Below are 23,372 nucleotides of genomic sequence, written 5' to 3'. Positions count from 1 at the left end.
TCCCTCAGAGACCAGAACTGGTTCTGGAAGCCAAACCAAGTTTATGGGCCAGTTCATAATCATCAGCCATTTCAGCAGCTAACCTTGCTGCTTACACTCTTTGCTCTTCCACCTGAGTTTGTATTACTTCAGGCAGTAAATTTTTGAATTCCTCCAAGTGCTAACCTCTTTAAGGTCATCATAGCTTTGCTTGAAATTTAAAGCTCTTATCCAACTATCGAAATTAGTCTGTTTGATCCTTACAAATTCAGAGTAGGTTTCACCAGGATCCCTCATTAAATTCCTGAAAGATTGCCTATGCAGACAAAATGTTTTTTTAACCTCCTTATACTCCCCAGATACCTCCTCTGACAGGGATGTGAATACCTCACCAGTCCTACCTACAAGGTTCGTTTTGATCAACAAAACCCACATTGCCTCTGGCCACTGCATTTGTTTAGCCAACTTTTCAAATGAGTTGAAAAGGGCATCACACTCTTCTCATCAAATTGAGGCGATCCTTGAACATACTCAAACAAATTCTCACTAGGCTTCTGACTATCAGGGGCGTGCTCATACCCACTCTCATCCTTACTAAGCACACCCTCAGCCGTTATCTCCAGCATTTTACACTGACTTTTCTTTTTGATTGTCAGTTTTTGTTCTTCAAAAGCTCTCTCTTTTGCCATTCTTTCTTTTTACTCTCTGTTCTGCTGCTTTCATTTTTCCCCCTCTTCTGCATTTTATCGAAAGTCAAATGTTTAATTTTGGGTATTAGTTTGATTGGGTTGAGAAGACTTAGTATAGTAACGGCTATTTCAGTCGCCAAACGTTTTCTGTATGTGTATACAGTGACTTTGGAAATTTTACGAAAAATGAATAAGACCAAGTTGCAAGAATTAGCAGAGAAGCTGGAATTGGAACTGACTGCTTCTGTGAGGAAAGGAGAGATAATTACAGTGGTATCTCGTCAATTAAACTTGCTGGAGAAACCAACAGAATCAGAGATGGCAAGAATTCAGTTGCAAATGAAACATCTTGAGCTAACGGCGAGAGGTAAGGAAAGGGCAGCCAAATTCCTTCACACTCTCCTCATGGTACCATCACCGCAGGGATTAGTCTGGTGAAACTCCATTACACCGTCTCTCTGTACCAAGGAGATCACTGATTATAAATGAAAGAAAATACTGTCTCAAGTATACTCCACAACTGCAGAACGGTGTCTTCATTCTAATTCTTCCATCATTTTGTAAAGAACGATACTACTCAGTTATTGTGCTGATTACTTGCTGAGTCATAGAGTCATAGAGATGCACAGCATGGAAACAGATACTTCGGTCTGATCTGTCCATGCCGACCAGATATCCCAACCCAATCTAGTCCCACCTGCCAGTTCACCACTGCTCTGCATGAATTCTGTTAGTGCCTCATGATCAAGGACATCCAGCTCCTTTTCACAAACAACACTTCCCATCATCTCGTCTTCTCATAAATACAAAATGAGAAGGATGGCATTTTTTGCCAATCATTTATTTGCCTTATGAAGCAAAGTCACACCAACAACAACATCACTGTTGTCATTGGAGTTGATGGGAGATAGTGACGAGGCGATGATCTAGCTGTATTATCTCTGAATATGAATCCAGGGAATCAGGTAATGACCCAGACACCGGATCCGAATCCCACAACGGCAAAGGTTGGAAATTAAATTCAATAAAATATCAGGAATTAAGAATCAACTGAAACAATTAAACCAATGTCGATTGTCCTACCTTGCACCTTCATGCCCTTCAGGAAAGGAAATCTACCATCTTCAGCTTGTCGGGCTTACATGTTACTCCACAGCAAAGTGGTTAACTCACAGTTGCAGTTTGAAACAGCCAAGCCTGCCACTCAGTTATATCAGTCATTTCAAAACCTCAAAGAAATGAAACCGCATGAACCTCAGCACTGACTACTTACTTCCCACAGACTGCAGTGGGTCAGGAAGGCAGCTCACCAAAACCTTCTCAAAACATTCTCAATGAGGAAAGGGAATTAAATACTGGGCCAGCATCCCATTAATGAATAAAAGACGATGATCACACTCAGGGAAGAGAGAAAAACAGACATAAATAACTTTAACAGGGACTTTGACATATACCTTACATGGTCATGATTATCAGTAATATGGGAACAGGACAAACATAAGTAATGTTTAATTTCAGTTTTTATTTCCATCCCAGCTGATCATCAATAAACTCTTTGTTTGCTTCTTTCTCTCTATCTCTCTCTTTTTCCATCTATTCAACTCAGTCCTTCTCCCCTTCATAACAGATGTCGGTGTCAACAACATCAATCACGCTATTTCCCAACTGTGTTCAGTTCTGATGTATGAATCGAATTGCCAATTCTATTTTTCTCTCGACCCGAGAGGGCTGTCAAATCTGCTCAGTTTGTCTGGCACTTTCTCCTTCTTTATTGTTTCTGAACTATTGCATCATTCTTTGCTTTATGTAACCTTTAATTTTGTTATTACTTGGAATGTCTGTATCGATGACAGGGGCAGCATTTGTTGACCTAACCAAATGTAATTTACTGCGAGGTCATTCTTTCAGGCAGTACAGAACCAAGCACCTTGCTGTGGGTCTCACATCAATCTTAAGCCAGACCAGATAGTAACGCAAGATCTATTTACCAAAGGACATCAGTGAAATAGATAAATGTATAGACAAAATTCTGGAGATGTTATGGTTGTTATTAGTAAAACTTGCTTTTTTTCCCCAATTCCTGTCTTGTGTATTTAATTTCTGGCATCGTCTGTGGTAGGATGTGGAACAGTGTCTTTCTGTGTAATAACCTGTGCATCAGAATTACATTTCTTCCGACATTACTGCTCTGAGAGAGTATTCCTGTCATTAAGTTATTTTAGAGACAAGAACAAAGATGTGATCGAAATATTTGCAACTGAAAGAGTGCTTAGAAGAGAGGTGGAACCATAACGTCTGAATTTTACCGAAGCATAGATAATGGATAATTAAGCATCAGCATTGAAGCCAAGATGGTGATTGGGCTTATAATCGAGCTGGTAGTGGGTTGGTTTGGTGATGGACAGAATACCGAGACATAAATGAATTCAGGGAAGAAATGTACTTCGGTATTGTGAACAGTCTTGTTCTCAGATGTTTGTGAGGGCGGGAGTGTGGGCGGTTCTGAAAGTTGTGGGTAATTAATGGAATTTGCATTTGAAACTGAAGACAATAGTTTCCGTCTTTGTCAAACGTGGATAACAGAAATAGCAAAGAAGTTCCCCATGGTTGACGAGATTAATAAATGGATAGAGCTGAAGAAATTTACCAGGAACACCAACAATAGCGAGGATAGGATAGTAACCCGACTGGATAATCATCAGTGCACCCCATATCCGATATGGTAATGTTGACCAAGACCAGGAAAAATAGAAAAGACCCCAGGATAAACTCCTGTCCCTTGTTGCAACATTCCAGTCTAATGTTCTCAGATTCTGATCCATTAATGGATCATTCCAGACTATTCTCAGATGTTTAAATCTCCTTTTTGTGTCTCTGCAGCTGTGTCCCTTTGAGCGTCGGAGTTGATGCATTTGCTGCTACAATGGCATAAACCATTGCAAGTGGCCCCTTCCTAATAGGAGACGGAAAACATCCAGTGACACAACTAGGATCCATGGAGACTGGCATCAATCACAGTCACTGAACAAACAGCTCCATTTAACCCCTTTCAATATGGTTCCTTCAGTTCACAAGAACTACTGGACTGGATTGAATGTTGGCACCGCTGGCTATTGATCACATCTCGCATCAGGCATTGCTCTCGTGAAGTTAGTAGTGAGGGAGAAAGATGCATGTTTCCTTATCGCAGGCTAAATGATTCTGCTGCGTTGTCTGTTTGCAATACTGTAACCGACTGAACCTCCCACCACCACCACCTCAAAAACCACAATCTACATGCTGTTACCGTGCAGATCTCTCCTAGACTAGAACAGGCACCAGCCAATATATTTACAGTGGATATATTTGCACTCCAATACATAGGAAATGTGAATTTGCCTGGGCATTCCTTTAATTGATCTAATAAGGCAATTTTGTATCTTCAACACTCAATGTGTTTCAGCATTTTTTTTAATATAAACTCACAAACACCTTGACACGCTTTATTAAGCACAAGTTTCTTCACTTTCTCCTCATGGCAACATCATGCCAGGGTTTAGTCTGGTGAAACCCCTTTGGACTGAATCACTCACAAGATCATTATTTATAAAGCTGATTCAACCCGTACATAATACACCTAACAGTCTCTCAACAAAACTCTATCATTTGGAAAGATACATTTACTCTGTTACTTTAATCATTTTGCATGAAGACCCACATATCATTTACTTCATGCTGCGTAAAAATTCTGTTTGTGACTTATGACCAAGCACATCCAGGTCTGTTTCAACAACAGCACTTCCCAACCTCTCACTATTTAATGAACATATATGTGAATGATGATATTTGTTGTTCATATCTGAAACATTTTATATCTTGTGAAGAGCTATTGCCCAAACACTGATTCTTCTGATACCCCAAAGTCTTCACTCCAGATAATTATACTACTCTGTTCATTCTCTCGATTATCCAACTTTTAATACATTCGTGTATTCCACCCCAACATGCCCATGGACTCTCACATGCTCTACTCACCTGTAATCAACCATGTAAAACGTCTGCTGAAAATTCAAATACTTCATTCCCACTGGTTCTCAAATGTCGATTTCACAACGGAAAACCTTTACAAAATCCAGCAGGTTTATCAAAGATCAAGATCATTTCCCCTTCCTGAATCGAGATTGACTCTACCGAATCATGTCATTACTTTCCAAGTGTCTAGTTATCACATTCCTCAGAAAAGGTTCCAATATTTTTCTCACAGCTTACATCAAGCTAACCATTGTTTAGTTTGCTGTTTGCTCTCTCCGTCCTGTTTTAAATATTTAGGTTTACAATCGCTGCTTTCCAATCTGGAGGATTCCATCCAGAATCTCACCAGCTTTGAAGAATAATCAGTAATTTTTTCACTAGCTCTACTGCCACTCCTCAATACTCTGGGATGTAGCTCATCAAATGCAGCAATATACAAACCATAAATTCAGTGAGATTTTGAAAGACGTACCTTTTATTCATTCTAATTTCCTGCTGTTCCCCATTTTCACCAGTCACTCTGTTCCCTTGTATTTCTGGAAGTTACTTTCTGTACCTTCCTCAGGGAGATGGACACAATATATTGCTCTCAGCGGACAGATGGGTTCTGTCAGCCAGTGAATATATCGGAGGACTGCACTCCGGTGATGATGGATATGTTACTCACTCTTGCCTGGAAAGTTCCAGAATTAATCCAGTTTAATTCATGGTGAGCATCAGCACAGTCCTGTCACTGGTGTGAGGCTACACCGTATACTGAACAGGGGGCACAGCTCAGTAACAGCCTCAATTTTGAAACAAACTGGTTTCATACCTGACACCTGATCCAGCTTCGACAAATGTCCCAGGAAATCCCAGGAAAGATAATGCACTGTCCTGCACCTCCCTATTTATAGAGCTTCCCTTCTGTGGAGCCTCATCTCCATTTGTTACCATGAACCCAGACACTCTGTAAATGCAGTGTATAGAGTGGGGTCACCAGACACAGCAGCTGACGATGCAAACCCGAGATAATCATCCACAGAAACTCCACTGATTTTCTAATGACAGGAACAAATGAATTCCCCACACGCATGGTGCACGGGTTCAGTGTTGAAAACTGTCTCCACTCCTGAGTTTCTCTACCTGGCTGAGAAAGCCGTTGCATCTCTGCACAGTCCCACAGTAACAGTTTCTCTCCTCAAAGACGCAGTTGACAATGTAACATTACGTTTCTATGTATCTCAGCAACTATAAGGGCAGCACCAATATTGCCGATGGATTTGATCATGACACTCAGAGAAGAGAGACAGAGGGAACCTAACTCACTATAAACAGGGACATATCTAAACGGACGTGATATTCAAGAATATGGGAAATGGGGAAATGTGAGAATAACTTACCATTTTGTTTTCCTTTCAGTTCGTCATCAGCAATCCATCTGATCACTTTTCATTTCTTTTCCTCTCTTTCTTGGCCATTTCTCCATCCATTCTATTTAAAACTGGCCCCCACCTCTCTCTCCAACCTAACCATCCCTGTTTCCATGATAAAGAATATTATTTCCCGGTTTGCATTCAGTTGTGAAACAGTGTCACCGGACTCAAACTGTTATCTGGGTTGCTCCTGACAGAGGCTGCCCTGCATGCTGAGATTCTCCAACACTTGCAGATGCTGGAGAATTTTATTTTCGATCTCTAGCACCCACCGTTCCTTGGTTTATTTCAACTTGAATGCAGTTGTTTCACGGGATGCCAGCATCACAGCAAGGGCAGCACTTGTTGTCCATCAGTAATTGTCCTTGACCACGCGGCCATTTGTCAAGAGAAAATGGAGCCAACAATTTTGTTGTGGGTCTGAAGTCACACTGAGTTCAGACTGGGCAATAATGTTTAGTTCCTTTACCAAGGAATATCAGTGAAATAATAAGAATAAATCCTGATGGTTTCTGGTTTCCATGAGTGAAATTAGGTTTCATTCCAATTTTTGTCATTCGAATTTAATCTCTGACATCGGCTGTGGTAGGATTTTAAACACTACCTTGGAGTCACAGCCCATGCCTCTGAATTACCATCAAGTTGCATTATCACTCTAATAAAGAGTCTTCATTCCCTAGACGGTATTTCCCAGTCCCTGCCAGAGAGAGAGAAATGGCGGGGAAGTCAGTTTAACTACCAACAATCAAAAGGATTTTGGGAAAGAAGTGAAAGGGAGATTGAGAGACAATTTCATGTAAGGTCACAGGTTTGAGAATGCTGAAATGAAGACTGTTCGACTGCATTCTGCAGCATGAGCCAGTATTCCCAGGAATGATAGGTGAAGGGGAAATTGGTGTAAGTACAGATGATGGAGAGTTTTGGATGAGCATTTGTTCTGCAACCTTGTAACTGGGTGTGGGGTTAGCAGAGTCTTCAACACATTGGTCTGAATCTAGCAATAAATAATCTCAGCGCCATTTTCATTGAGTGTGACAAAGGCATTGTCTGTACGAGGCTGAGCTAGTTTCCTGGTTCTATCTTATCGAGCTCACCTCATTAGCTAACCACCCAATCTCATAGTGTTCCTCTCATTCAATGCCAGCCCGATTCTTCAACCCATCATGACTGGAGGTACTCACCATCGCACTGATGCCCCTGGATATTCCGTGATCACTGACATCGGTGCCATTTTGCAATGGTCAACGATCACACTGTTGAACTTTCCCAGTTTGGAGCGACATTGCACAGTTGACCCCGGGCATGGCAGATAAGGGGAACTAACACGACGACTTTTCATCTCTCTACATCTCACTCTCACAATCTCTCTCTCTCTCTCTCTCTCTCTATATATATATATATATATATATATATACATATGCACATATTCTATATCCAATCATAATTAGTTTTCTGGCTATTTCACTTTGTCTCACTTTATTGTACTCATCTAAACACTGCTTCTAAACATTTGGAGAAAGTGAGGACTGCAGATGCTGGAGACCAGCGTTGAAAAATGTGATGCTGGAAAAACACAGCAGGCCAGGCAGCATCCGAGGAGCAGGAGAATCGAAGTTTCGGGCATAAGCTCTTCTTCAGGACGGTTATGAAATACAATTTGAGCAGTTAACTTTTTATCCTCAGCCGTTTTCTTGACCGTTATCTGAATAGTACCACTTTCCTTGTTATGAACGTTCCTTTTGCCCTTTTTCTGTGACTGTTTCTGTCTCTAACAGTTACACAATCTCCTACTCAGTTGGCTGGACGGCTGGTTTGTGATGCAGAGGGAGACCAGCAGCGCAGGTTCAATTCCTCACACTGACAGAGCTGACCATGAAGGGGACCCTCTTTTAACAATGGGCAAACTAGCATGGTCAATCCACTCTAGGCTGCACATCTTTATACTCTGGGAGGAAACTGGAGCATCGGGGGAGGGGGGGAGGGGGGGGGGGACGCGCAAAGATACATGGAGAATGTTCAAACTCCACATAGAGGGTCACCTGAGGTTGGAATTGAACCCAGCTCCTTGGTGATGTGAGGCAGCAGTGCTAGCCACATATCCATCATACTCCTCAGTTGGTTCTATTAATTACTTGCAGCTGATTAAAGAAATCTAACTGACTTGTTCTGATAACTGATCCTGATCCAGTCTTAGATCTTTATCATCGGCCATATCTGGTTTCATTTAAAATATGTTGCGAGGAGTGGAGGAGAGGAACGAGAGAAGGAAACAGTGACACCCTCCAACCCCAGTCAGAACCGGAGTGAAGAGAAATTCACAAAGTGGGAATTCATTCAAATGGGAAATCTCTTTCGCAGAAGTTTGGGATGGCTGAATCTTTATATTAAATCGAGGCTGACTTTGTCTGTATTTCCATCGTCAGGTGAATCAGGGATAATATTGCAATGAGAGAAAAATGCAGCTGGGAACACAATGAGATGAGCCATGATCTTATTGACTGGTGGAATAGTATCAAAGGGTCGAATGACCCCCTCGTGTCCTTCAGCGCTATGTTCTGATGTTCCATCCAGCCCTTTGGTACTGCAGTACAGGAGCAGATCAAGGCCAGTCCGATGGTTAGGCATAGTTTTGGAAAATCCAGGCTGGGTCAGGAAGTGACCCCCACCAAATCCCTCTTTCCAGGCTTCCCTTCTCTGTAACTTCTGCTCCAGGTGCAGGTCGTGTTAGAGACCCAGCTTCGCTGTGAATATAGCCCCCATACCCCACATTAGGTCAACTCTGACAAATCCTCTGCTCTCCCTGATTTAACATTTTGCATCATGACTTCCGGGAAAATAACCAGTTATTTACCAAAAATATAAATAAGAACGTAAGAAATAGTAACGGAGACTGGCTATTCGGCGCCTCAAACTTGCACTATCATTCAATAAGACAATGGCTGATCTACTCCAGGGCTGAGCTCCACTTTCCTGCTAACCTCTTGTATCCCTCAACTCGTTGATATGTCAAAAACCAATCCACACCGTCTGTAAATACAATCAGTGACCCAGCCTCCACAACTCTCTGGGTTAGCGAATTCCAGCCTTCTGAAAGAAGACAATTCTTTACATCTCAGTTTGAAATCGATATTCTTTCTTCTATATCTATGTCCCGGATTGAGACACTCTGCCCAGGTGTGGAACCGCATTCTCAACATTTACTTTGCCAAGCCCCCTCTGTATTTTGTCCATTTCAGTCATGCCACCCTCATTCATTTAAACCACAATGAATAATCGCCTCAGCATTTTTGATGTATTCAATTAATCAACACTTTCATCCCAGGAACCAGTCTAATAAACCAACATTTCTGCATCAGCATGCTGACATTATGTTTCATTCAGATGAACACCTCAATCCGTTGTACTGCTCTTTTATTGGGAGTCCTCTCCATTAAATAACAGCCTGCCTTTTGGTTCTCAGTGTCATTCACAAACTCGGGTGTATATTGCACTCAACTCCCGCCGTCAGGCTATCGGTATAGATTGTAAGCAGCTCTTGCCATCAGACTGATATTTCTGGTACTCCAGTAGATACATTTTTTCATAAAGATCGATGAATCCCGACTCACCGATTTCTAAGTGTTTACCAAGTGTCATCCCATGCTAATGCATCATCCGTCATACTATGAACTTCTGTCTTGTGTAAGATCCTTTATTTTATGATAGCTTGTGCAAAACCTCTGGAATGCCTCGTGTATATCAGTCCCCCTTCATCAAGATCGCTTGATACATTCTCATGGATCTCCAGAAAAGCTTTGCATGATTTTACAGACAAAATATACTTCCCCTTAACAAGACCAAATTGACTCTGTGTGATGCTTTTCTAATTGCCCTGCAGTTCCTTCCTTAATAGCAGACTCTCATAGATTCCCAACAATAATGTTGAGGCTAAATAGTTCCTGCTTTCAGTCTCGCTCCTTTCTTGCAGCAAGACACCACATTGGATGGTCTCCAGTTTCATTGGGTCGCTCCTTTAATCCAGTGAGTTATGGAATATATTCACATAGAGCCACCAGCCACTCTGTGACCACTTCTTTCAAAACCATCTATGAATTGTTTATGATCTGTTTACCCTTGGTCTTATATATTTGAGAAATGCCTTGTTCCTTTTGTTAGAGACAGTTCAAGAACTTACCTCCTATTAACATTTTGTTTGTATCATTGAAATATTTACAACACCTTCACCTGTGAGGAACGATGTAAAATACTGGTGGAAATGATCTGTCTGTTCCCTGTAGCCAGTTCCCCAGTCACATCCTCCAAATGTCCTCAATACACTTTCCTGACTTTCTTTCTACCAAAGATCACACACACCTATTGAACTATTCTTATATAAATGGAAAAGCTTGTGCTGCTTGTTTTTATATTTCTTGCCAATTTGTTTTCATCACATCTTTTCTTTCCTTTTGTTTGCTTTCTATATTCATACAGTTATATCGCGCACAAACACAATTTTTGGTCCAACTTGTCCATGCCGGCCAGGTTTTCCAATATAAACTAGTCCCATCTGCTTCCATTTGGCCCAAATGCCTCAAAAAGGTTCCCATTCATATGTCTGTCCAAATGTCTTTTAAATGTTGAAGCTATACTTGCATCTGCCAGTCTTCCTCTGGCTCATTCCATAAACTTCACTCTCTGTGTGAAAGAAGTTCGCTCTTCCTCCCTTTTAAATCTTCACTCTTAAATCTATGCACTCTATGATTAAATTTTCCTGTCCTGTGGAAAAGATCTTGGCTTTTCATCCTACCCATGCCTCCCATGATATTATAAATTTCTACAATGTCACCCCTCAAACTCCTAAACCCCATCTGATACTAACTTCAAGAACAAGCATTTTAAAATAAGCACGGCAAATTTGAAACAATATTAAAAGCGACTGGTAAACAGCACTCAGCCCAAACGTCATTGTGTTATTTGTTTGTCTATATGTTACAATACTAAAGCAGCATGAAAATTTTACTAGTGCCAATAAGACGTCTAGCTCCCGCGTTCCTTTGTCTGATGGCAGTGATGATCTCTAGAGTGAAAATATATCTCTGGCCAGATCGATATAATACTACATGTTCAACATTCTCCCTTCTGGCCTCCCTATGACCTTGTGTGGTTGTTTCTTCTTTATCTTTCACTCAATAGAGCGAACCCCTTTTCCCCAGTCACATCTTAATTTAGAGTCATTTTATGTCATCTTCTCGTTCACCATTGCTAAAAGCCTGTTCATCTGTTCTCACACCCTCTTTTCCCTGTCACCTACCCCGCACATATGCCAAGGGACTAAAATGCCCATTTTCCAATCGTTTTCAGTTCTGACGAAGTGTTACACTTGACTTGAAATGCTAACTCTTTTTCCCTATATCTGCAGTTGCTGCCAAACTTGCTGAGTTTCTCCAGAAATGAATAGGCAGAGAAAAACAATTCAATTAAACAAATATCTATGGATACTGGAAATAAAAACGCAAATATTTCTGGAGGACATGGGAAGGGTCACTGGGTCTGAAAGATGAACTCTACTTTCACGTCACAAGATGCAGCCAGACCTGCTTAGTTTCTTCAGAAATTTCTGTTTTTGAACAAGTTCCAAAGACGTACGTCAAATCTGCTCAAATGCCCTGTCCAGCACGGAGCGTGGTACATTGGGAAGTGAATGATAATGCAAAGTGCACAAGTTCATTGGCTCTGAAACGACATAAGGCTGGCATCACTGCCACGACAGACCTCTTAATCATCGTCAGGGAGATAAACAGAAGGCAAAACATTCCCTTCAAACACTGAAGATGGCATTACTGGAAAGAAAATGATTCAGATGAATATGTTAAAGTATCTGAGTAATATAACAAATTGGAGGCGTGATATCAGGGAGAGGCCCTCAGCAGAATGAAAATATGAAACTGGATGTGTTCGCTTATCAGAAACCAGGTTAGGTCACTGAGTACAGGGCTGATGGGTGAATGGGTCTCGGTGTGAACTGGGGGAAAGTCAGTAGAATTGGTTTGCAGATATTGCAGCTCACACTGGGTTATCAGTGATGCTGTAGATCACAGCAGCAGTCGCAGCAGAATTGCATTCAATCACAATTCATAACTATTCCCCCAAGATAATCCATCAGTCTACCATTATCATCAAGCCGAGTGGTGGTTCAGTGACGAGTGTAGGTGAACATACCAGAGTCAGAACCTTGTGTATCTAAACCTGATGACAACCCATTAAAGCTACCGCACTTGACTGGATACATTCCAAATAGCAAAACTACCATCTGATAGAGAAGGGGGAAGTCAGCCCAAGACTAACAGATAGGCTCGAAGCTCTGCATTCTTCCCTCATTCAGTCATCAATGTCGATGGACTATTAAACAACTTACTGGAGGAGGTGACTCCACAAATATCCCCATCCTAAATAACGGAACAGCCCTGAACATCAGTGTAACAGACAAGGATGTGGTATCTGCACTATTCTCAGCCAGAAGTGTTGAGTCGATAATCCACCTCACCCTCCTCATAATACTCACACTTTCATAGATGCCAGTCTTCAACCAATTCGATTCGCTGCACGTGCCATGAAGAAACAGCTGAACACAGTAGATACGACAAAGTCAATGGGCCCTGACACCATTCCTGCAATATGACTGAAGACTTGTGTTGCATAACAAACCGTGCCCTTGGGGAGACTCCAACTCGGAGATCTGCCTGGCCACGTGGAAAATCACTCAGCTATATCCATTGAGTCAGAGAGTCATTGAGATGTACAGCATGGAAACAGACCCTTCGGTCAAGCCTGTCCATGCCAGCCAGATATCCTAACCAAATCTAGTCCCACCTGCCAGCACCCGGCCTATATCCCTCCAAACTCTTCCTATTCATATACCCATCCAAATGCCTCTTAACTGTTGCAACTGTACAAGCCTCCACCACATCCTCTGTCAGCTCATTCCATACACCTAACACCGTCTGCATGAAAAAAATGGCCCTTAGGTCTCTTTTATATCTTTGCCCTCCACCCTTCAGGCTCTCTGCCTGTATTCCTGATGAAGGGTTTTTGCCCGAAACGTCGATTTTACTGCTCCTCGGATGCTGCCTGAACTGATGTGCTTTTTCAGCACCACTCTAATCTAGACTCTGGTTTCCAGCATCTGCGTCCTTGTTTTTACTCTCTCACCCTAAACCTATGCCCTCTAGTTCCGGACTCCCCCACCCCAGGGAAAGGACTTTGTCCATTTATCCTATCCATGCCTCTCATAATTTTGTAAACCTCTATAAGGTCATCCCTCAGCCTCTGACGCTCCAGGGAAAACAGCCCCAGCCTGTTCAGCCTCTCCCTGTAGCGCCAATCCTCTAACCCTGGCAACATCCTTGTGAATCTTTTCTGAACCCTTTCAAGTTTCACAACATCTTTCCGATAGGAAGGAGACCAGAATTGCACGCAACATTCCAACAGTGGCCTAAACAATGTCCTGCACAGTCGCATATTCAGTCCCATAACAAGGGAATGACTACAGTCTGACCATTTGCTATGCCCTCAACCCCATCACGATAGTCATATTGGTGGGAGTTCTTTTTGACAGAGCTGTCAAGCAACACATAAATAACCTGCTCAGTGTGCTTTCCGATAGGTGGAGATGGTGCTGTTGTGGAAATGGCACTGGATTACTAATCCAGACCAGGATAATGCTCTGGCAGCTGGTGGAAGTTAGCAATAATTAATGAAATATAAAGATGTAAAATCTGGCGTCAGTAACAGTGACGTTAAAGCCAATGTCAATTGTAAACACCAATTTGCTTTCCCAATGTACTTTCAAGAAGTGAATCTCCCCTGTATTAATGGTCTGGGCTAAAAGTGACTGCAGACAGAAAGTCATGTGATAAACCTTTCAATGCTTTCGGAAACAGCCAATCAAGACACTCAATTATACCAAATAGCTCCGAAGTCTTTAAGGATAAACCCAGACAGAACACCCAGCACCAGTCTTGGCATTGGAAAAGGGAATTGGAAACACAGTCCTGTCACCATGCAGAGATATCCTTCCTAACATCTGAGGGCTTGTGACAACATTTACAGAGCTTTCCCACAGACTGCACAGAAACATCGGGAAAGGCGGAGGTCTTTAAACACATTGAGCATTCCCCATTCTAGTTCATAGAGAAAATCTCCTCAATGCAGTTTTCCCCACACAAGATTCATATCACTTTGTATGTTTAAACATTGGGACATATAAAATAAAAATTAGTGCAGTCCCTTCGGCCCATTAATTTTGCTCCTCCATTCAATATACAAGCAGTTCTCCAATAATGTATGCTTATCAAACACGATTTGGCTGCAACACGATTCATGAATTGTGCACCATTCTTTATAAAGGGAGCTCCCGTTCACTGTGACATCATTCATTCCCCGGCACCAGCTGAACAGCAAAACCCAACTTCAGGGTCCTCTGCCTACAAAATGCACCCTCAATGTGTTCAGCTCAACCCGGAATGTAATCCGCTCTGCACATTTTGCAAGTGAGCCTGAAACTGGGAAATGTTAGCGAGGTTTGAGAAGATTTGTAGCTCAGGTTGAGATTATGGATGTATGAACCTTCCAGCTCAGCATGCAAATCTACATCCAGAACTGGGAATTGTAGCCGACATTTAGAAGGAACTTCTTTCAAACCAGGGAAATAATCTTGGGGACAAATCTTGGGACGACAGAGTGGCTCAGTGGTTAGCACCACGGACCCGGGTGCAATTTCCACATTGGGTTAATTTATGCGTGGAGTTTGCACGTTCTCCTTGTGTCTGCATGGGTTTCCTCCAGGTGCTCCAGTTTCCTCCCACCGTCCAAAGATGTGCTGGTCAGGTGAATTGGCCATTGTGTTAGGTTTGTTAGTCAGGGATAAATATAGGTTGAGGAATGGGTCTGGGTGGTATGGACTTGTTTTGCTGAAGGGCATCTTTCCTTACTGTCGAGAATCCATTGTAACTGGAATCCCGCAGTAGCGTCATGTGGTCAGTCCGTTCGCGTGCTTTATGGTGAAGAGCTGGTGAAAGGTAGAGTGCTGTAGTCAGTAACGGCTGTGTGGAAGTGTTACATTTACAGCACTATTACATTACAATATATGGTTTAAAGATTTCCATAGACTGTGCTGTTGTTTGTGTTCGGCTGAGTAATTTTTATGTTTTGATTTTTCCTGACATTATTGGGTCTTCGCCCCTTATTCTCTTTTACCCATAGCCCCTATTATTTATATTGCACCTCTTTGTATAATTCAGGAACACAGCAGCCGCATTATCAGAGAACAACCTGTAATGATCGCTGATCCTCTATCTGCACACCATATTCCTGCTCTCTTCCCATCCCCTTCTTGTCTAACAATCATTATTTATATTCAGTGCCTTGTCTTCCACAACCTGATCTGGGAGAGAATTCCCCAGGTTCACCAGTCTCTGAGTGCAGACACTTTTTCGCATCTCAATGCAGAGTGATCTGCCTGTACCTAATACTGTGGGCCCTTGTTTCAAACGTCCCAGACTGGGGAATCATCATCCATGCTTCCATGCTGTCTCCCCCATCAGAGTTTTATATATTTCACTCATTTTCCTACAGCTCATGGAATACGGGTCCACTCGCCCCAAACTCTGATCCCACAACAAGCCTGTCTCCCAGAGATCAGTCTGGTCATCCTTCACTGCTCTCCCTCAATGTCAGCTTTGTCCTTTATTAGGTAAGGACACTAAACCTGCACACAATTCTGCACAATGTTTGAGATGGGGTCTCACCAAGGCCCTGTACAGCTACAGTAAGACGCCCTTACTCCTGTACTTAAATCCCCCTGAAATAATGGTCAACGCACCACTTATCTTCTTAACTGCTGTCACCATCCATAATCAAACAATCACAGAAGAATATAATCTGTACTGTCAGAAAAGCAGTATGATCTACATTAGTACCACTTTCTTACATGAGATCAGAAACCATAAATGTTATGATCCTTCAAGCAGGTTTTAATGGTTGTGCGATTACGCATCACAACTATCTTCTCAGAACGTTTAATCCTGACTCTAATACCCTCTGAGTGAAAAACAATCCTCATATCTTCTCTAAACCTCAACCCCTTCACTTTAAAAGTGTGCTCTCTTGTTCTTGTCCCTTTGACTAAAAGGAGCAGCTGCTGTATAGCCACCCTGTCCATGCCTCTCGTAATGTTACCCTTCTGAATCAAGTCCCCCTCAGCCTTCTCTGTTCCAGTGTAAACAACCCGATCTTATCCAGCCTCTCTCCATAGCTGATATGCTCTAACCCAGGGAACATCCTGGTGAATTTCATCTGCACCCCTCCAGTGCAATCACATCCTTCCTGTAAAGAGGTTCCCAGAACTGCTCACAGTATTCCATCTGTGGCCGAATCAAAGTTTTGTGTAACTGTTATAATCTATGTCTGAATGATTAAAGGCTATGCCGACAGTCGCATGTGACTTCTGAACTAACTTATTACTCTATCTAGTGACATTCAGGGATGTGTGGAGAAGCACCCTATGAGCTTCCTAGTGTGCTGACATTCATTGAGTCCTCCCCTACCTGGTTCCTTCTTCCAAAGTGCATCACCTCATAATTATTCCATCGGCCATTGCTCTGCCCATCTGATCATTCCATCTGTATCTTCCTGTAACTTAAAACCATTCTCCTCACTGTCAACCACCTGGACAATCTCTGTGCTCTGGCAGAAGACAGAGAGTACTGGTAGAAAGCTGTTTGTGTGATTGGTGACCAGTCTCCCCTGCGTATCACAAGGACCAGGGCTGTGTCCCTTATTATTTGTGGTATTTAGAAATGATGTAGATGAGAATGTTGAGGGGGTGGGGTGGGGGGGTGGGGAGGGAGGTTGGGGGAATGGTGAGAGTGTGTTACAGATGCTGGAATCTGTACTGAAACCAACACATGCTGGAGATCACAGTGACTCAGACATCATCTGGAGAGAAAGCACAGAGCCTTTCATCGTCTATATTCTGATTTCCTTCAAACAAAGCAAACTGAAGTTTTACCTTCCCCCGTTCGTGTATGTTCCTCCCAATACAATTTACTTTATTGTTGTAGGGCTAACTTACTGTATGAATTCTTTAAAAGTCCTCCTGATATCCAACTATACCACATCCACTTGTTCTCCATTGTTTAGATCGACAAGGGACATTTCAAGCAAACGTTTTGTAAATGTTGCCTTCCCTTTCAGAAATCTAGCATCATTCTCTCGACGTTTGCTATAACATTCCAAGTGTCCAATATCACATTCTTTAAAATAAATTCCGACAGATTCCCCACTGTGAACACTAAGTTTACTGGTCTCCCTCTTCTTCACTTTGTAAATCCTTAGAATGCATTTATAACCTTCCAAATTGAATATGTAAAGATACAGTGATTCCCAATGCAATTATTATGTCTATTTCTGCTTTCTCTGAAATTCTGGTATGAAGTACATTTGGTCTGTCAGACTTATCAATATCAATACTCAAGGACAGTTTTCAAACTGTACCTTGTCACTGATATGAATGATTTTAGTCTTTAGTTACACAAGTCACTTGATATTCAAGTGGCCTCCGTGAAGACAGATATAAAGTAACTGGTTAGTTTCCCTATCATTTTTCTGTTCTCCACAATGAATTATCCTGTCCACACATTCACTCTTCCATATTTGACCTTGCTTTTATTTTCCTTTCAAATATTCAGAGGTTTTTCGTCAGTCTTTTTGTTTCTGGTTAGTTTGTATTGCTGCTCTCTTTATAAGTTACTTATCTGTTTATCAGCCCCCTTTTGTTGCGTCCACAATTTCAAGGATTCCACTATAGATGACCCTTCTCTAACGCACTTCCATCGATCTAATGCAATTCTTAACTTCTTTTTTTCACCATCGTTGAGTCACCTTTCACTTTTGCGATTTATGCCTTGGATATTGTAGACCTTACAGTGTTTCTGTAAAAAGCAGACATTTCCTGTCTTTCATTAAGTCACTTTAATGTACTTTTCAAATTCACTAAAGCCAAGTTTATTCTCGCATCTTAATGGCTTGCACGATTCAGGTGTATGCTCTTAATATAAGAAAAAAATTGCTTGTATTCAGCCGTCATGGAAATTTCAATATATTAAGATCACTATTCCCCAAAGCTCTTCTGCAGCAAAGTCTTCGATTTGCTCTTCTGATCTCACAACACCAATTCTAAAATTACCCGATCAACAGCTGAGTGCTCAAGATACTACTAAAGCAACCCGTCTCAGACATGCTCATGAAATCCGTTTTCCCAGCATTAACATTCACTTGGGTAAACACTGGTGAGATGTAACTTGAAGCTGTCCATTATTACTGCAGTACTCACAAATCTGGATGTCTAATTTCCTGTTTTATAGCATACGCAACCTTTGTATTGCAGCTTCCACTTTGATACATAACTCTCATGAAGGTTTGTTTCTCCTTGCTGTTTCTGTGGAACCTGAGTGACGTGGGGTCTGACGAGGTTAATGGTAGATTCAGACAAGATGTTTGGCGAGGCATATCTCAACATGGTTATTATCTCACCACATCTTTCCCGTTCTTCTCAAGCGTCATTCTGAGATTTTCTCCAGATCTCCCGTTATGCTGGTGGAATAGAAAAGGACAATGATCTTTTAGGAAAGCTGTGTATTCCCCAGACAGCTGAGACTGCTCTAACCTGGTGGGAACTTTACAGCAGTGTGGTAAAGTGTTCCTGCTGCTGTACAGGGTTTTAGTGAGATCACATCTGGAGTAGTGCACGCAGATTTAATCTCCTCACTGGGTTTCCACAGTGTTGCAATGAATGGATGTTGGAATGAACTCAAAGAATGTTCCCTCAGTTGATTTCTGCAACGAAGGTGTAAATCATAAAGTCCCTGCAGTGTGGCCATTTGACTCATCGACTCCACACTGATCCTCCGAAGACCATCCCATCTAATCCCACCACCCACCTCACCCAATCTTGTAACCTGGCATTTTACATGACTGATGCACCTGGCCTCCACATCCTCGAACGACATGGATAATTTAGCTTGGCCAATCCCCCTTATCTGCACATCTTGGGACTGTGGGAGGAAACTGAATAATGAAATTGTACTAGGATCTCTGGTGCCGTGAGGCAGCAGTGCTAACCTCTGAGCTACCCGGTGTGGGCAACACAACTTGCCTGCATAGTTCAGCCCTTGAAAAGTGACATTTAAACAGGGAGATTTCATAAGTCGCCAAACCTGTCATTGAGCAACAGGAGGTGGACATTGAGATCTTCAGCGGTTTGGTCAGGAACAGGAGCAGGACACGCACGTCCACTGAGACTACAATGTAAGAATACCAGGAAGTGTAAAGCAGGAACAGAATGAGCCGAATAAGACACTTATGCCTCTTACGCAGCAATTGGAGCAGATCTTTTACAGCCTTGTGCCCGTTACACAGGAATTGTGAAAGGAAACATAGAGGTTATAGAAAGGGAAGGACTTCGAATAACCAGCTTCACTGGGCAATGACAAGTAGTGTGAAAACTTTTGGGATTGAAGACACATTATTAGAATCCGTTATGAAGGTATGAATAACAGGAGATTTCCAAAGTCAAGCCACAATCCAGCACAGTCAACATAGTTTTATGAAGGATAAATCATGTTTGAATGTTTTGACTAACTTTCCTTAAATAAAACGTAACAAAAAAGGTGGATAATGGGGATCCTATAGATGTATTATATCTGGACTTCCAGACATCAGTGCATAACGTGTTTCGCAAAAGATTAATATGCAAGACAAGACCACATGGTGTTAGGAACAATTTACTTGCTAGAGGAGAGGATTAGCTAGCCAGTAAAAGCCATGATATGGAGCCGCTGGTTTTGGACTGAGTGGGACAAGATCAAAAAACAAACGATACCAGTTTAGAGTCCAATGGGTTTATATATAAACACAATATTTTATTGCGCTGTTCCTTCATAGGTGTAAGAGAGAGGAGGACATTAAATACAGAAGTTCTATGCACATGAATTGGACACACGTAAGATGGCTCTTAAATACTTAATCAGTTAGAATGGAGGTGCAAGTTTGATTGATTATTATGCAAATCGCAGAATTTATTTCAAGTCACTGCCTGGAGATAATTTCAGGTAAATGAAGTAACACGCGGTCAGACAATGTATTCTAAGCGTGAGGCCTTGTTTGGACGCTGTCTGTGTCTTCACCTGGAGTCAGACTGGTTTTATTTACAACGTAGGAGTTTATAACATATCACATTGACTGACTGTCTACAAATTGTACGTATTTGGAAAAAAATAAAATGCATTTGCAAATACAAATGGTCAAATGCAAGTTCAACCCGCAGATTTATATGTGCATACATGTGTGTGCGTAAGTAGAAGAGAGGGGCGTGTCTGTGTGAAGGGGGGAGAGAGAGGGAGAGAGAGAGAGAGACACTGTGTGTACGTGAGAGAGAGTGAGAGGGTGTGTATGTGTGTGTGAGTGCAGGAGTTAGAGAGAGAGAGGCTGTGTGTGCATGCGTGCGTGTGACAGAGTGGAGTGCCCGTATCCGCATGTGAGAGACGGAGAGTGAGAATGTGTGTGTGGAACGGATAGGGAAAGTGTGCATCAGTGTATGTAAGGGGGAGAGTGAGAGTATGTGCTTGTCCAGATGAAAACACATACACATACAGCAAATCCCTTTCCCCTCACACACTCACTCCGTGTTTTCAGAGTGTCACCTCTATGCAGTCTCTGCTCCATTTGGTGTTCACGTTACAGACCCAGATGCAGTAACTACAGTCCCCATGCTCCATCCAGAGTTGGGTCAGCAAATCCTCAGGTCTCCCTGGATGTCTGACGCAGCTCACAGCTCAACCTCCAGCAAACCATCCTCAGCCCCGCCACTAACTTTTCAATAACAAGAGTTAGTCACAAGCTTTCAGCTACAAGTTAGATGTCTGTTCCTTAACAATTGTACTCTAGGACTTCCCTCATGTTCCAGATGCACGATCAACTGAGAGAGACAAACAGAGGCGTTCCATGGGCAGGCGCAAACCAAGTTTCAACGCGTGACTCAGAGCTTACTGGAACACTCCTGTACATGGAACACGACATGGGACACAATGTGAACTGAACAACAGCCTGACACACACCATTTCAATGGTTCTGAGCTTCACAATGCCAGCAATCGATACAGGAGGAAGTCAAAATCTACGGCCAGGGAAAGATACAGAAAAAAACAAATAATTTATTAACTGATAACTTGCTGAAAATATGGATAAGGAGATGGGGGGATTGGAATAACGGGATAAGTGACAAAATAGTCGGTCCAATCACAAGAAAGCAAACATTGAATAGAGACATTGCCATATCCGCTAGAATGCTCCATTGTCTCAAATTCTGAATCTGCTTCACAGAACCAGCCCAGACACCGTAAATTTGGCTAAGATGGAGAGCTGTACAGGCCGTGCTAGCGGATTACTCAATAAACTGGACTATCTGCCCAGCAGGGGGACCATTGAAAACCTTTGCCAGGATATTGCAACACTCTACCACGACCCTCTGCCTCCTACCTTTGAGCCAGTTTTGTATCCAAATGGCTTTCATATGAACCAACCTTGGTAAACAGATGACCATACACAATGTTATTCAATTCATAAATGAAGTCTGTATTGACAATATACACCACTCTATCTCAATATTTTAGTCGCTTGTTCAAAAAACTCTCAGTCAAGTCAGTGAGACACAATATTGCTTGCACAAAGTCACGTTGACTATCCCTAATTAGTCGTTACCTTTCAAAATGTGTGAAAATCCAATGACTCATAATTCCCTCCATCAATTTTCCCACCACTGATGTCAGACTCACTAACTTTTCCTTATTACCCTTCTTAAATCATTTAAGTAATGGCACCACGTAGCCACCCTCCAGTCTTCCGACAATTTACCTGTGGCTATTAATGATAGCAATGTGCCCAGCAAGCACTTCCCTAGCTTCCCACAGAGTTCGAGCGTACATCTAATAAAAGCCAGGATATTTTCCTGCCTTTGCATGTTTTAAGACCTCCAGCAGCTCCTCTGTAATACAGACACTTTCCTAGATGTCACTACTTATTTCCCAATTTCTCTAGCTTCCATATCCTCCTGCACAGTAAATACTGATACAAAATATTTGTTCAGTACCTCCCCCATTTCCTGTGGTTCTTCACATGGGCAGTTTTGCTGATCTTTAAGGACGTCCTATTCTCGCCACAGTTACTATTTTGTCGTTGACGTATTTGTAGAATTCCTTTGGAATCTTCTTAACTCTAATTGCCAAAGCTATCACATGTCCACTTTTTATGGTCCAAATTTCTCTTAAGTATACTCTTGTTGCCTTCCAACTCTTCTGGTGATTCACTTTAAATCAGGAATTAAGAGGCTAATGATGACCATTCCGATTGATGGAAAAACCGATCTGGTTCACTGACACGCTTTAAGGAAACAAAATGCTATTCTTACCTGGTCTGGCCTACAAGTGACTCCAGACTCACAGCAATGTGGTTGACTGCTAACTGCGCTTTCGGAAATTAGGGATGGGTAATTGATGCTTGCCTAGCCAGGGACGCCTTCATTCCGTGAATAAATTAAGAAAACAACCCTCAATTCCTGCTGTCTCTCCCTGACACACGCTTCCCTTTTATCCGTGACCAGAACCTCAACTTCTCCAATCCTTCAGCACTCCTTACGAATATCATCCTTACCCTTCACCCTAACAGGACGATATTGTCTCTGTACTCCTGACATCTCATTTTTGAAGGCTTCCCACTTCCCAACTGACCCCCCTTTTCTGAGAATATCTGTGCCAATCGAATTTGGAAAATGTTTAGTTAATATCATCAAAATTGGGTTTCAACAATTTCGAACTATAAGTTTTAGACCTGGTTCATCCGTTTCCATCTCTATTTTAAAACTAATAGAATTGCTATAAAGTGCTTCCCCACTGATACCAAAACCATCCCCTCACCGTTGCCTTATTTCCCAAGGGTAAGGTGACGTTTCGCTCCTTCTCTGTGATGGTGAGCATTGGTCAAGCAGGTGCAGCGTTGTAACTGGGGTTGGGGTCAGCAGAGTTTTCGACTAATTGGTTTGAATCGAACAATTATTTGTCTCAATGCCATTTTCATTGAGTGTGACAGAGGGATTGTCTGCACAATGCTGAGTTAGATTCCTCGTGCTATCTTATCGGTGTCACCCTCCCTACCCACCCCATCCCATGGTGTCCCTCTCATTCAATACC

The sequence above is a fragment of the Chiloscyllium plagiosum genome, unplaced genomic scaffold (assembly GCF_037043375.1).
Source record: "Chiloscyllium plagiosum isolate Xiang-an unplaced genomic scaffold, Cpla_swu_hap1 HiC_scaffold_40, whole genome shotgun sequence".
In the NCBI taxonomy this organism is placed as follows: Eukaryota; Metazoa; Chordata; class Chondrichthyes; order Orectolobiformes; family Hemiscylliidae; genus Chiloscyllium; species Chiloscyllium plagiosum.
This window is presented reverse-complemented; position numbering follows the sequence as displayed.